This window comes from Rutilus rutilus, assembly GCF_951802725.1.
Source record: "Rutilus rutilus genome assembly, chromosome: 14".
Taxonomy (NCBI): domain Eukaryota; kingdom Metazoa; phylum Chordata; class Actinopteri; order Cypriniformes; family Leuciscidae; genus Rutilus; species Rutilus rutilus.
Window position 1 is genome coordinate 35,677,378 of NC_140219.1, and position 12,855 is coordinate 35,690,232.

General features: G+C 39.1%; 1 long non-coding RNA gene across 2 annotated transcripts in view; it reads right to left on the reverse strand.

Moving 5' to 3' along the window:
• The window catches only part of LOC311303157, a 31,133-nt gene that overhangs the window by 5,094 nt on the left and 13,184 nt on the right, over positions 1-12,855 (reverse strand). The window lies entirely within an intron of this gene.

Below are 12,855 nucleotides of genomic sequence, written 5' to 3' on the forward strand. Positions count from 1 at the left end.
CATCATAACTGAACTCAACACAAGGTGTATCAAATATTTTAAACAGCGACACAACATGTTGTAAGTGTGATTCTCGCATCAATGTATAACTTTAAAGAGCTTATTTAAAAAGTTTTAAATTTTAAGAAATAATTTGTGTTTTGTGAAGAGTCGTCTGATCCATCCTCGAGTAACAACGAGAGTAAATGAAGATGGCTATGTTCATTCTTACATCCAACTAGCCTGGAAATCCAGACCTAAATCTGAAAGATTAACGGTCTGGCATCGACGAATGAAAATCGGCCAGCTCGAGGGACGGCACCAAGCGTGCATTTGAAAATCTCACTGCATGCAACTGGGCTATTGGATAACACTACGACCAATCCCAACAAGCCCCATACGCTTAGTTACCAGCGGAGCTAACTGGTCGATTATAATCTTGCCGTATCCGGTCGGCAAAACAGCAAAAACGTCCTTCTTGCAAAGGAAGGATTCGAGCGCCGTCTTCTGTTCCTCTTTTAGATAAAAAGCCAAGTCTAACTCGTTCATTGTAGCGGCCAAAGCCGTTTCAGACAACTGGTGTTCATCCATAGCCATCTTGCAATGTTTACTTTATGACTTCGACGTCACAGCGCTGTCGTCTTCTGTTTAGCTCGCCTCTGGCCCGCCTATATCAGATCACCGGATGTGATTGGTGCTGCTCAGATACAAGGACATATTTAATGAGCATCATTACTCGACACCAGAGTAACTCGCTGAGCAAATTCAACTTGTGCTCTCTGGAGAAGCATCCAACAACGAAACACCTCAATCGCTTTAGAAGACATTCTTGTCTACAACTGCCCTGCATCAAAACAATGTTGGACTGTGTTAAGCTCACTCAGGGCGGGGCTATGCTAATTCTGCAGTGTCAGTCAACAGTCGTGGAAGGGGCTTGTGCAAAAGTACGTCACACGGGCCGTTATCATCGCCAAGAAGGCTGTGGGGAAAAAATCCTGACACCCAAGGGCTCAGGCCAGTGAGGGTAGCCCCCCCGAAGCAGATCGGTCAACACCTCCTTTTACGGTGCCCGTCTCCCTTCGGTGCCCTCAGGGGACCGTTCTGCCAACCCTGCCACCTCCGGTGCTTCAGGGCGCAGCGGTCTCCGGCGAGCACATATCTCAAGGACCACCCGGAAACGTAGTGGCCTCGGGACGCCCGCCCCCTCTGAGGAGGGTTTCAGAGCAGTCTGTTCAGTCGTTCCCTGCCGGTCCACCATTACAGGGCGACGGACCGACTACTCAACAACAACAAAATCCAGAAACCAGTCTCGAGAAACTGATACCTCTAGTAGAATTTTTGACAGCGTGGAAGCTACTACTAAATGTTTCTCGTTGATCTACGTTTTGCTGTGAAATCTTTATTGAATTAAATGAAGAAGACTGGAGTAATGATGCTGAAAATTCAGCTTTGCGTTACAGGAATAAATTACACTTTAAGATCTATTCAAATAGAGAACAGTTATTTCACAATATTACTGTTTTTACTGTGTTTTTGATCAAATAAATGCAGCATTGGAGAGCAGAAGAGACTTCTTTTTAAAAATATAAAAAATCCTGATGATTCCAAACTTCTGAGCGGTAGTGTAGCCTATGCAATGTCATATTTATGTATTTTTAATAAAATATTCAAAGAGAACAACGTCACTGAGTTTGGTTTACAGTAACTTGGAATGATGTTTTATGTTGTTAAGGAACACTTACACCTATATCCGAGAAAATAGGCCAACTGACCTGCAGCTGACCCATGAAAGATATGAAGGTCTTCTCCTGGGAAGGTCAAAGAGCAATCCTGGTGCATTATGGGAGAGGATGGATCCTTCAGAGGGGTTAGAAAGTTCAAAACAGAATGGAGCTGGACTCATTTTCCTTTAAGGAAGTTAATGATACACACAAGTAGATGTAAAAGTAGAATTTTTCTATACAGTCAAATTGATTTCTGTGACTTTACTGAAATTCTTTGACAGGGAAAATCGGGTAACTAGTTCTTGCACTTTAATTTCCTTTGAATTTTTTTTATGTTAAAATCGCAATGCAGACATTCTAACACACGCACACACAAAGACACGCTCTTAATGCTTTCTAGGGATAATCCTGAACTTGTAAAAGCAAGGTCAACATGTGAAGGATCTCAGCACTTAATCTAGTCACTCCTTGACCAAACATGTTTTAGAGCGCCAGCCAGACTTTACTATCAGAATTACCACAGCACTTTAAGAGAGCAACTAGAAGAGTGTCTTTTATTTGACTAAAAGAACATTTGTGTGTGTCTCAAGGTCCTGTCAAATACAAAAAGGAAGCAGACTGAGTGTTTGAAATCCTACAATGATGCCGATCCTGCTCCTGCTCCTTTACTTGACTGGATGAAAAGGCAAGTGTCAATAAGCCATTTTTTATTAATGATTCGTGTCCATCATCATACTATCATACTGCCAGTTTGAATACAAGCTATTTAAATGATGCTTAAAAAAAATCCATTCTGTAGAATAACAGATTTCCAAGCAGAATCTGCAGAAAACGTGAAAAAGTCACTGGGCCTTAGTGTCTTGAATTGCTGTGTTAAAGAGGACATATTATGCCCTTTTACAAAGTCTTTTGCATCGCACTATGACAGTTAACCAGCGAGTTAGATCGTTATACGAGAAACAACGCACCACTGTTTAGTTCCTGTCTCTATGAAGCCCCTCCTTCTGAAAAGCACACTGTGCGCTGATTGGTCGGCTGGATCAGTGTGTTGTGATTGGTCGAGCGCTTCGAGTGTGTTTGGGAAATGTCCCGCCCCTTACCATAACCGCCAGTTTAACACACTACTAACTAAGGGGCCGCTCACATATCGCGTCTTTTGCGCGCGCAAGTTCGTTATTTCAAATGTAGCCGCGCGGTATGTGCGCTCATAATGGAAGCGACGCGGTCGCGGTGCGACGCGCTCGTTTTTTCCAAGCGCGTCCGCGCCGCATCGAGATAAAAACATCTCAACTTTTCAGAATGCCGCAAGCGCACCGCAGGTCACGTGACAAGAACCTCCCATTGTCCAGGCGGAGCTCCTGAATCAGCTGGTGAAATTCCCCATGGTTTTTGCGTTTCTGTAGTATGGGGTGCACCCAAACACTGCGGTGTTTTTTACTTTTCTTAGTAAATAAATCTTGTAACAGAGTTACTGCAAGGGTTTTTCTGTGGTGGAAATCCATTGCTGAAATTTCCTTGCTGTAACGGAGAGCGCAGCTGATAGTTGCTTAGCAACGACAGACGCCTCCGGAGCGCAACCACCCGAGCGCTTTGGAAAAAAGGAGAACGCGGCGCGCCTAGCGTTTTCGACGCGTTTTTATGCGCGATATGTGAGCGGCCCCTAACTCAACAAGGCCCCGCCCCTTTATTCTGCATATTAATTATTTAAATTAGGAATATTGTGACGTGTTCCTTCCCAGAAGAAACTCAAGACTACAAAGGAGGCGTTTCAGGAGTTCAGAAACACTGACACTGATATAGAGAAGAACTTTTGTGCTTTGAAACTTTGCAGAGATTTTTGAGGCTCAAACAGCAACAAGTTGAACATATAAATAAGCATTAAAAGGACCACTTTAAAATATGATTGTCTTAAGGTAAAAGAATGCAAAAAAGTTCAAATGACTGAATATACTGCCTGATAAATGAACTTTAGTTAACTCAGTCTTTTTTATTTGCCAACAGTTCCTGCAGTTCCAGAGGATTTCCACAAAGTGGCATTACAGCTTCAGAAACAAATCATGTGACCCATCTCTAAATTGTTTGACTCATTTTTGTCTCTTAGAATGAGTTGTTTGTCTTTTTTTGTTCTCTATTACATTACTACGTAATTAATTCTGTATTAACTCTTAACCAATATACTGAGCACACTTCACGCCACTTTGAGCTTGAAATAATCTTTCAATAGAAACTCTTTTAAAATGTCTTTCTGTAGCATTGACACTTACGCAGTGTTGCTAGAAAAGTGTGTAAAACTCTGAGCATCAAACAATGCTGAAGGCAGTTACACATTTACCTCAACTGCAAACAAAAAGTTCTTATTTTTGGTGCCTTTTAGTCACAAGAAGATATTACAACTTTTCGATAACTGAATTATGTACTGTACGTATTAAATCTTCAGCCTTATCCTTAAGTTTGCAATAAAGATTAAAGATGTTTATATATGTAAACTTTATTCTTTTTTTTTTTTTTTCAAATAGATAGATTAATTGATATGTTTCTCCAAGGGTTTCATCTCGTCTTTATGCTGGCTAATCAACACACACTCAACACACTGTTATTACTAGACAGCGATCAATAATATCTCTGAGCTTCTCAGTTCCTCAGCTTCCCGAGGAGAAACAAAGAAAATCTCAGGTTATTTTTACAGAACCGCTCTTGCCCTGAATTATGTGTCCATCCCGTCAGAAAACACACACACACGGGACTTGAACACCCGCTGAGGTCGCTGACATCACGGTTGGGAAACCTTTCACTCAATCTGTCATTAAAACTCAGTTATTTCAAGAGTTATGGTAAGGGTTACTCTACACCCGTGTCAATGACTAATTACTTATTAAAATGAATTCATAATAATCCACAGCTGTTGAATATGAGAAGCTCACAGCCTGCGTCCCAATGTGCATGTTATCCATCCTAATAATATGTGACATTAGTAATTGTCAATACTATTTAGGGCAGATAGGGTGGATAGTATGCACATTGGGATGCATGTGGCTTCATAATTACCCATCATGCCCTGCAGGAAAGTAGTTGCTGTGTCTGTCAAACGCTCAGACAAACGCAGCTTCTGTTCACACTCAAAGAAGCCTGTTAGTGCTGGTTTTCTCGTTTGTCGGGTTGTGGATTCGTGGAATATCTGAGATGTGATGTATAATCATCATCTGAATTAGCCATAACATGTAACAGTGAAGCGCCCCCAGCTGGTGAATGTGGGAACTTACAACTACAACACTCCTCACTGGGCTTTTGACTATGAGAATGACATTTGGAGACGCCATAACAATTTGTTTTATTTAAATATTATTATTATTAATTTACAAAATATGTGTTTTTAAATGTAAAATATATTGATCATTTCTACTTTAATTTAAACCATATTATCATAAATATGGGTATATACATACAATACTGGTCAAAAGTTAGGAAACATTACTATTTTTTATGTTTTTGAATGAAGTCTCTTGCTATTTATCTTTATTTATTTGATCAAAAATACAGAAAAAAACCAATACAGTGAAATAATTTTACAATTTAAAATAGAGGTTTTCTATTTTAATATACTTTAAAATATAATATATTCCATGTGATCAAAGCTGAATTTTCAGCATCATTACTCCAGTCTTCAGTGTCACATATCCTTTTAGTAAACTTAATTTAAATTTAATTGATAGTAAATTTAATTTACTAACTCATAATATTATAATATTGAATAAATAAATAAGAAAGTGTGGGTCTTGAACCAGGCTGAAACCATATACAATTCATACTAAACTATTCAAATTTTGACATAAAAAAAAAAAGAAAGAAAAAGGTTACTCTTAATTTTTAATGTGAACTTCATTTTTTTGTGTCACGGCATGTATATTTTCCTCATATTAAATATAAAACATGATATTATGATATTTTGATATATAGTCTGGACTATTTTATTAAGGGAGTATGGATATATAAACAGACGTTTCAATAGCCTATATTGGTAGCCTATTAAATGCATTTTCTGTTTTTATTGCAAATGTCACGTCCATAACGCTGGAAATGCCCAATTTTAAATAATTTATCCTTTAACTAGTTTTGTGGTGTAGGTCTATTTTATAATGCTAACTTAATTTAAACGTGGTAGCATTGGATCTGGATGGGGAGGATAACTCTGGGAGTTGGAAGGGGTGTGTCGCGATTCTCACACAGCGGTCGAGACTGAAGGAGCTACATGGAAAAATATGCACCAAACAAGCCACTTAAAAAAAACCCTCTGTTTTCATGAATACAAAAGTTGGGTGACCCTCCCCCAGACTAAAAAAGGTTGGATGACTCTTCCTCAACAAAGAATAAAAAGACATGACCCTACCCTATTTTCCTCCGGTGGTCCATTCCATAAATACCCAACGTCCCGAAGTTTAAATCTATATTAAAAACACACCTCTTCAACCTAGCATAAACATAGCACACTCTCACATTTCTATAATTCACATTATGTTATTTGCAAATCGGGCTTAAAATCCTGTAGTGTGTGAACTAGGCTTTGGCAGCAGCTTCGACCTTGACCGGTTCTGTGACGTCACATGCCAGTTCTGTTCATGATGTCATAGTAGGGGAGCGTGTTGTGCAAACTAAACACACAGTTTATAGACAGTTACAATAACGTAAGTGAAATATAGTTAACAAACGGATTATCGAGATATAAAGCATTTAGGCAACATGGAGGAAATATTAAATTACGCTCAACAATGGGCCAGCGCTGAATCTGCGAGAAACGCCAGCTGCAGCCTAGACGCGCTTGGGGAGAACATGACAGGTAATATTAATACAAATCAAAACTCACATGCAGAAATAACAGTCCCAGTTAGCCAAAAAGATGTGGGAGTCGGACAACAATGGCCCGAATCCTGTGTTGTGCCGAATTTTGACAGTAAAAGGAAGATTTCGACTAGGCGGTCGTTATTTAATGTTCTTCTCCGGTAGTTTCCAGCGTGTAATTCCTTTACTTAAGTATATAATTACACTGTAACAATGACACCTTAAAATAAAGTTACATATTGTTCAAATAAACATGACTTAATGCACCTTTAAATACACAGCATTATACCTCCTGCAATTTATACTGTACATACTACATAAACAGGTCCCATTAATAATCTTGATTACAACAACATTACTTAACAATGAGTTATTTAATTACTTAAATTATTTAAGTTAAATACATTACTAAAAGTTTACACATAGAAGCAAAAAAAAAATGTGGGTGGATCATCCTCCAGAATTTGTTTTACTGGAGTAGATTAAGGGGTGTTCCCGAAGCCAAATAGCCTACCCTATCTAAAATCTCTATGCAATAATGAGTGAGAGTAAAAATGAAACGAGCGCAAATCCGTCTTTCAGAATTTTGCATCTTTCAGAAATCCGAGCTTAGCAAGAGTAATATCAACTCAAATTGGCTTCAAGGCTACATCATAGACATGTTCTACAAAATTATATTGTATATTATTGTATGCATATTTAAATTATTTAAAGGCACACTATGTAGTTTCCGTTTTTCTCAAACAATGACCCTTAAGCCTCTGTTATACTTTCCGCGACCGCGAGGGCGCGAGGGTCCGCGAGGGTCCGTGTGACGTAAAAATCGTCATCGGGGGTGCGCGCGGAGGCTCCTTGCGGACAGCCGCGTGCCTCCCATTTTTTGTGACCGCGCGGTCAAAAGGGCGCGCGTTCATTAGGTTAAAACCACGAAAGAGATGGAAATAACATGGACGCCGAATTTGAAAAAAACGGAAAACGCATGCTTGAAATAGAACCAATGCCTATGCAAGCGTGTTGGAAGCGTTTCCAGGCAAAATAGAATAGGAAAAGATGTTTATATGTCATTTTGACACGAATACATGTTAATAAATGTCATTTTGATGTTTGAAAGTGTCTAGGTTTTGACATAAATTCAAATATAAACTATAAATATAAAAAATATTATCGATTATACAGTCCCGACCGATCTACTGCTCATGCGTTGAACGCGTTCACCGAGTGGACCTAAGCAGAATGTATAAATACAAGTAGTCCGCGTCCGAGCTGTGCGCAGCTGTCGTGTACGCGTCCAAACTGGAGTATAACAGAGGCTTTAGAGTCTCCATAGTCTGTTTAACGTTACTGTCGTAAATACCACTCACACAGAGCCGTCTCTGCACTCTTCCGACTGCGCTCCATTTTCTTAGTCGACTCTGCCGTGATTCACGTCTGAAATGCGTGCTAGTGTCTTCCACAGAGGCTGCTTCATATGTTGTTGATGTATGTGACGTCATGCCGTAAAGCAAGTTGTGATTCTCGTGAGATTTGTTGGGGCGCCACCTCTCAAACTTGCATTGCTGGTTTTGCCAGCGCCGTCATCGAAACAATTTCGAAGCTGTTATATTAAGGTACACATCTTGCATAGTGTGCCTTTAAGCCTTGTACAATATGATACTCCAATGAATGGAATAGGCACAGCATGATCACAAATCAAACAACACGTAATTACCATCTCCGTCTCTCAGCAACCAAACCAGCTCTAAATAGCCTAAAATCAATTAAGATTCATACACATTAATTACTACTTCATATGTCCAGTCAAACGTTTTAAACTATGATGTGATAAACTACATGATATATTTATTTGTCTCACTATATCTTTGAAGCTGAACCTCGTTGTCCCCGTGCGTATTTGGCGCTGTAGAGTTATTTTTTCCTCTGCAACTTTGCTGGCTGCGCGTCATCTCATTTTATTACGACTCTCAACTGTGTGGTTACAAAGTATATTGCAATGGCATCGAACACAGCTCAGACAATCTTAATCAAGAACTGGAAGTGTCCGTTTTATAACGCGTTTTGACACTTTTTTTCTTGCTATAGCATTATAAAAAATAGCATTATGCTCTATTTTTACAAAACCAATAAAGTTGATCACTTTGAACATTGAAAAAAAAAAATCCCCTGGGAGAAACTGTCCTGCCTTCTAAGTAAAAGAGCCAATCGCTGATTGGTAAAGAGTCATTGCGTCACTGCATAGATCTCTTAGAAGCTCCGGTTCCCATAGGAACCTGGGGGTGCTTCTCAATATCCCTCCTCGTCGTCTCGCTCCTCCGTCCTCCATCCTATGACCCGGAAACCGATCGAGCTCAGCCATCTTTAAGGACATCTCAATTCTCTAATTGCACCGCGAGGAGGCGAGGATCAAGGAGTGAGGAGGCTTCCAGAGAAGTCATGAGCGAGGATACACAGGTGCATCCTATGCGGAAATGTTTTCAAAAACGTGAATCTGTGAAAACGCTGACGGTGTGCACATGCGTATTACGTGTTTAATCTATAGGTATGTGCATTTGAATGTGTGCATGCGAGTAGTCTTTCTTTACATATTGACCTCACCAAAATACTTGTCTGGCCTGCATAATACAAAAATTAATAAAGGCCTTCTGGAACAAAACGTTGAGTTTGTATAAGAAAGATATTCATATTTAAAACTTTATAAAGTAAAATAACTAGCTTCCGGCCTAACGAATATATGGATTCGACTAAAACCTAAAGTGCAACTTATGTAAGTAATTTGACGTACTGCTGATATTTACGCTACGCCAGGATGCACTACGCTGCTCCAACGCTATCTCACGACCAATTCGTACGAATTCGTACGAATGATAAAAAGTTGGCTAATTCGTACTAATTCGTACGACCTCACTCGTACGAATTTGTACGATTTGTCTAAACCCACGTGATGGGTAGGTTTAGGGGCAGGGTCAGGGGTAGGTCATTCGTATGAATTCATACGAATTGGCCAATTCGTAAAATATGTACGATTTTGCAAAAATCGTACTAATTCGTACGAGTCAGGTCGTATGAATTCGTACGAATAAGCCACCTCGTAGAATTTGTACGTTTTCCCGTGAGATCGGGCTCGCTACTTCTGACGTCATGAGTTGCGTTTTAGGTGTAAGTAGACTGCGTATGGCCAGAAGCTAGAATTTTACTTTGTAAATAGGAATATATTTCTTACACAAACTTATCGCTTTGCTTCAGAAGGCCTTTATTAATTATTTTTTTATCATTAATAATTTATTGAAATGTACAATAGACTTCTATGAAATATATTTCATCTTTTAGAAAAAACATTTTTCTTTTTATTATTTAAAACAAATATATTATCCAAAACGGTGGTAATCAAATAAAAGTTTAACAATATTTTTATCCTTTTATTTTTTGGCAAAGTGCTGCAAAACAGATTTACTCAATTAAACCATGAACAAAAAAATATATATATATTCCATATATAATGTTTAAATAAATTGTATTATTATTGTTGTTGTTAATATTATTATGAGAAGTACATTATATTGTAGGCCCACAATCATTTCTTCTAACGTTAGTTAAACCAAACTTTAGTTTTTTCTCAAATAAAATTATGAAAATGCTCACTAGGCGTTCTCTCAGAGCAGCTCTGGAGATGTTCATGTTTTCATGTCCTCATATTGTTTGTGAGATGCTGAAAACACCATGAGCGCGTCGCGTACTTGAGTATGTAGTAGACGTGCCAGGTCAATGTCAGATTAAAGCCACAGATGAGAATCTTGCGCGGACCTACTGGCGTGCGTCTGTGCAGCATCACGCAAAAATAAAGGTTTACAGTAACGGACACGACTGTTAATACGGTATTCGTAGTGACCCATGATAGATTTATTTCGTGTCTTTCCTAGAATGGGCAGTTTGTGACTTTGCGAGATAAACAACATAAAATAACACTGGTATTACAAAACATTCAGTGACACATACCAATCAAATACAGATGTGACACAAATAACACGTTTGAAAAAATATTAATGCACTTTAATTCGTTTAATTGTTATTTTAAATATCACAAAATTAGGCTATTTATTTAGGATTTTGTGTCACAATTACGTCAGTAGGCTATAGGTGTTCGATTAATCTGTCAGTCACTACTGGAGGTGTCGCAACACGGTGACATGTTCCGCGACTCGGTGTCAGTCAGGTGTCATGTCAGTGTCAGTGTGTCGCGATGTCAGTGACACATGCCACTATCCCCTGGCACATGCCAATGAAGACCGGATGTGCCACCGGATGTGCCGATACGCATAGTGACATGTGCCATTGGCTTCTGTGCGTCAGATGCCATGTCACTTAATGTTAAAACTGCTACTGGGATATGATTTAAAATGTAGCGAATTACAATACTTTAAACAAAACATACTTAAGTAAAAGTAAAATTACAGATTTTAAAAACTACTTAAAAAAGTAGAAATACACAAAAAAACGATTCAATTACAGTAACGCGAGTAAATGTAATTCGTTACTTTCCACCTCTGCAATAAACTTTATTAAAACTCATCAGTATATTTTTGGCCATCATTCGGATGGGGTCGTCAGCAGGCTTAAAGGAACACACTGAGTTTTTGGGACCTTATTCACCGTATCCCCCAGAGTTAGATCAGTCCATACGTACTCAAGATGGCGGCTGTGTCTCGTGTGACCTAGTTATTTGTACACGCTGTGACTATACAAATCACATCATGTAAATAGGACAATGTTGGCGTTATTTTGTCACTTATTGAGAGTAGTATGCTAGCTGGAGCCGTTTACCTCCAGTCTTTGTGCTAAGCTAGGCTAGCGGTGGGTGCGTCAGACAGAGTTACGGCACGCACGGATATGAGAAGGGTATGTATGGACTTATCTAACTCTGGGGGATACGGTGAATAAGATAAAGTCCTTTTATAATCCTTTTCCTTTTATAGAGGATAGCCTACAAGCAATGACACATTGGTTATAACCGTAGTTTAGCTGTAATTACAGCTAAACTAGGCTATACCTGTTCCATCTCCATACAGCATCTATTCTTTGGCTCTGTGGGCATTATTGTCTGACTCCGGGTCGAAATGAACACCGTTACTGAGAGTTTCTGTTTTGATATTATCATCATTCCGTGAGATGAGATTGTCCTGGCTCTGAGCGCAAGCTCGTGAGGCTCCGCCCGCTTTTTTTTGCAGCAGCAGCTCATTTGCATAAAGGGATCACACTAAAACTGCACGTTTTTGTGAGCCTCAAAAAGTGACAATTTAAACATGCTGTAAAAAATGGTCTGGTCTCTGTTGGTTATTTTGAGCTAAAACTTCACAAACACACTGGGGACATCAGAGACTTATTTTACATCTTGTGAAAAGGGGCATAAAACAAAGAAAAAAAAGAAATACTAGTCCCATACATACATCATTTCACAAGAGAGAAAATGGGTTGGAATCAAGGACAAAGAAATGGAGAAAGTATTGGTTTGAGTAGAGACATTTGTAACCAACAAAGGGCTATAACTCTAATATAATTAGCTCAAAGTGATCATATTCTCTGCTTATTTCTCCTGTGTTTTCAGGCTCTTCTCTGATCATCCCTCTGGCTCTTCCGGTTCTGATCACCGCTGGACTCTTATTACGGTTTCTCTGTAAGAAGCGTCAGTCTCGAGGTAAAACTCTTTAAATACTTTAGATGGAGAAACTCCATTTATTTTATTGCCTATTATTTTAATACTATAATAGTATTGTCCCTTGAGTAGATATACCAAAATATTAGGGGTGTCAACATTTATCGTTTCTATGATGCATCGCGATGCAGACGAGGACGATTCGGTACCCAGATAGCAACAAAGTCTGGGCCAAGTCTGGCTTAAAGGGGCATTTCACCCATTTGAACATTGTTTTTTATTTAAAGTGGGTCATATATGTAGTCGAAATGTAAAAGAAATTTTGAATTTGGTGCCTTTGTGACCGAGAAAAGACAAAAAATAACTTCAGGACGCATTTGTATGAAAGACAACAACTCCCACAATGCACCACATTGCACAGCTCCGCAAGCCACTCCCACTAATCTAGAAAGCGCATATCTGCCTATAAGAGAAATTACTCTTCCGTCTACAAGTCTAGCTACCACCAGAGCTTGAAATTCATTTCACATTCACACAAAATGTCTAGTTAGTTGGCGAACTCATTAGTGCATTACTCCTCGTTTGTATTTCTTTCGAAAAGGTGAATTATTGCATGGTACCTGGATGTTCAGTCAGAACATATGCGGTGCGAAACTAGGAAACTAGTTCACAACA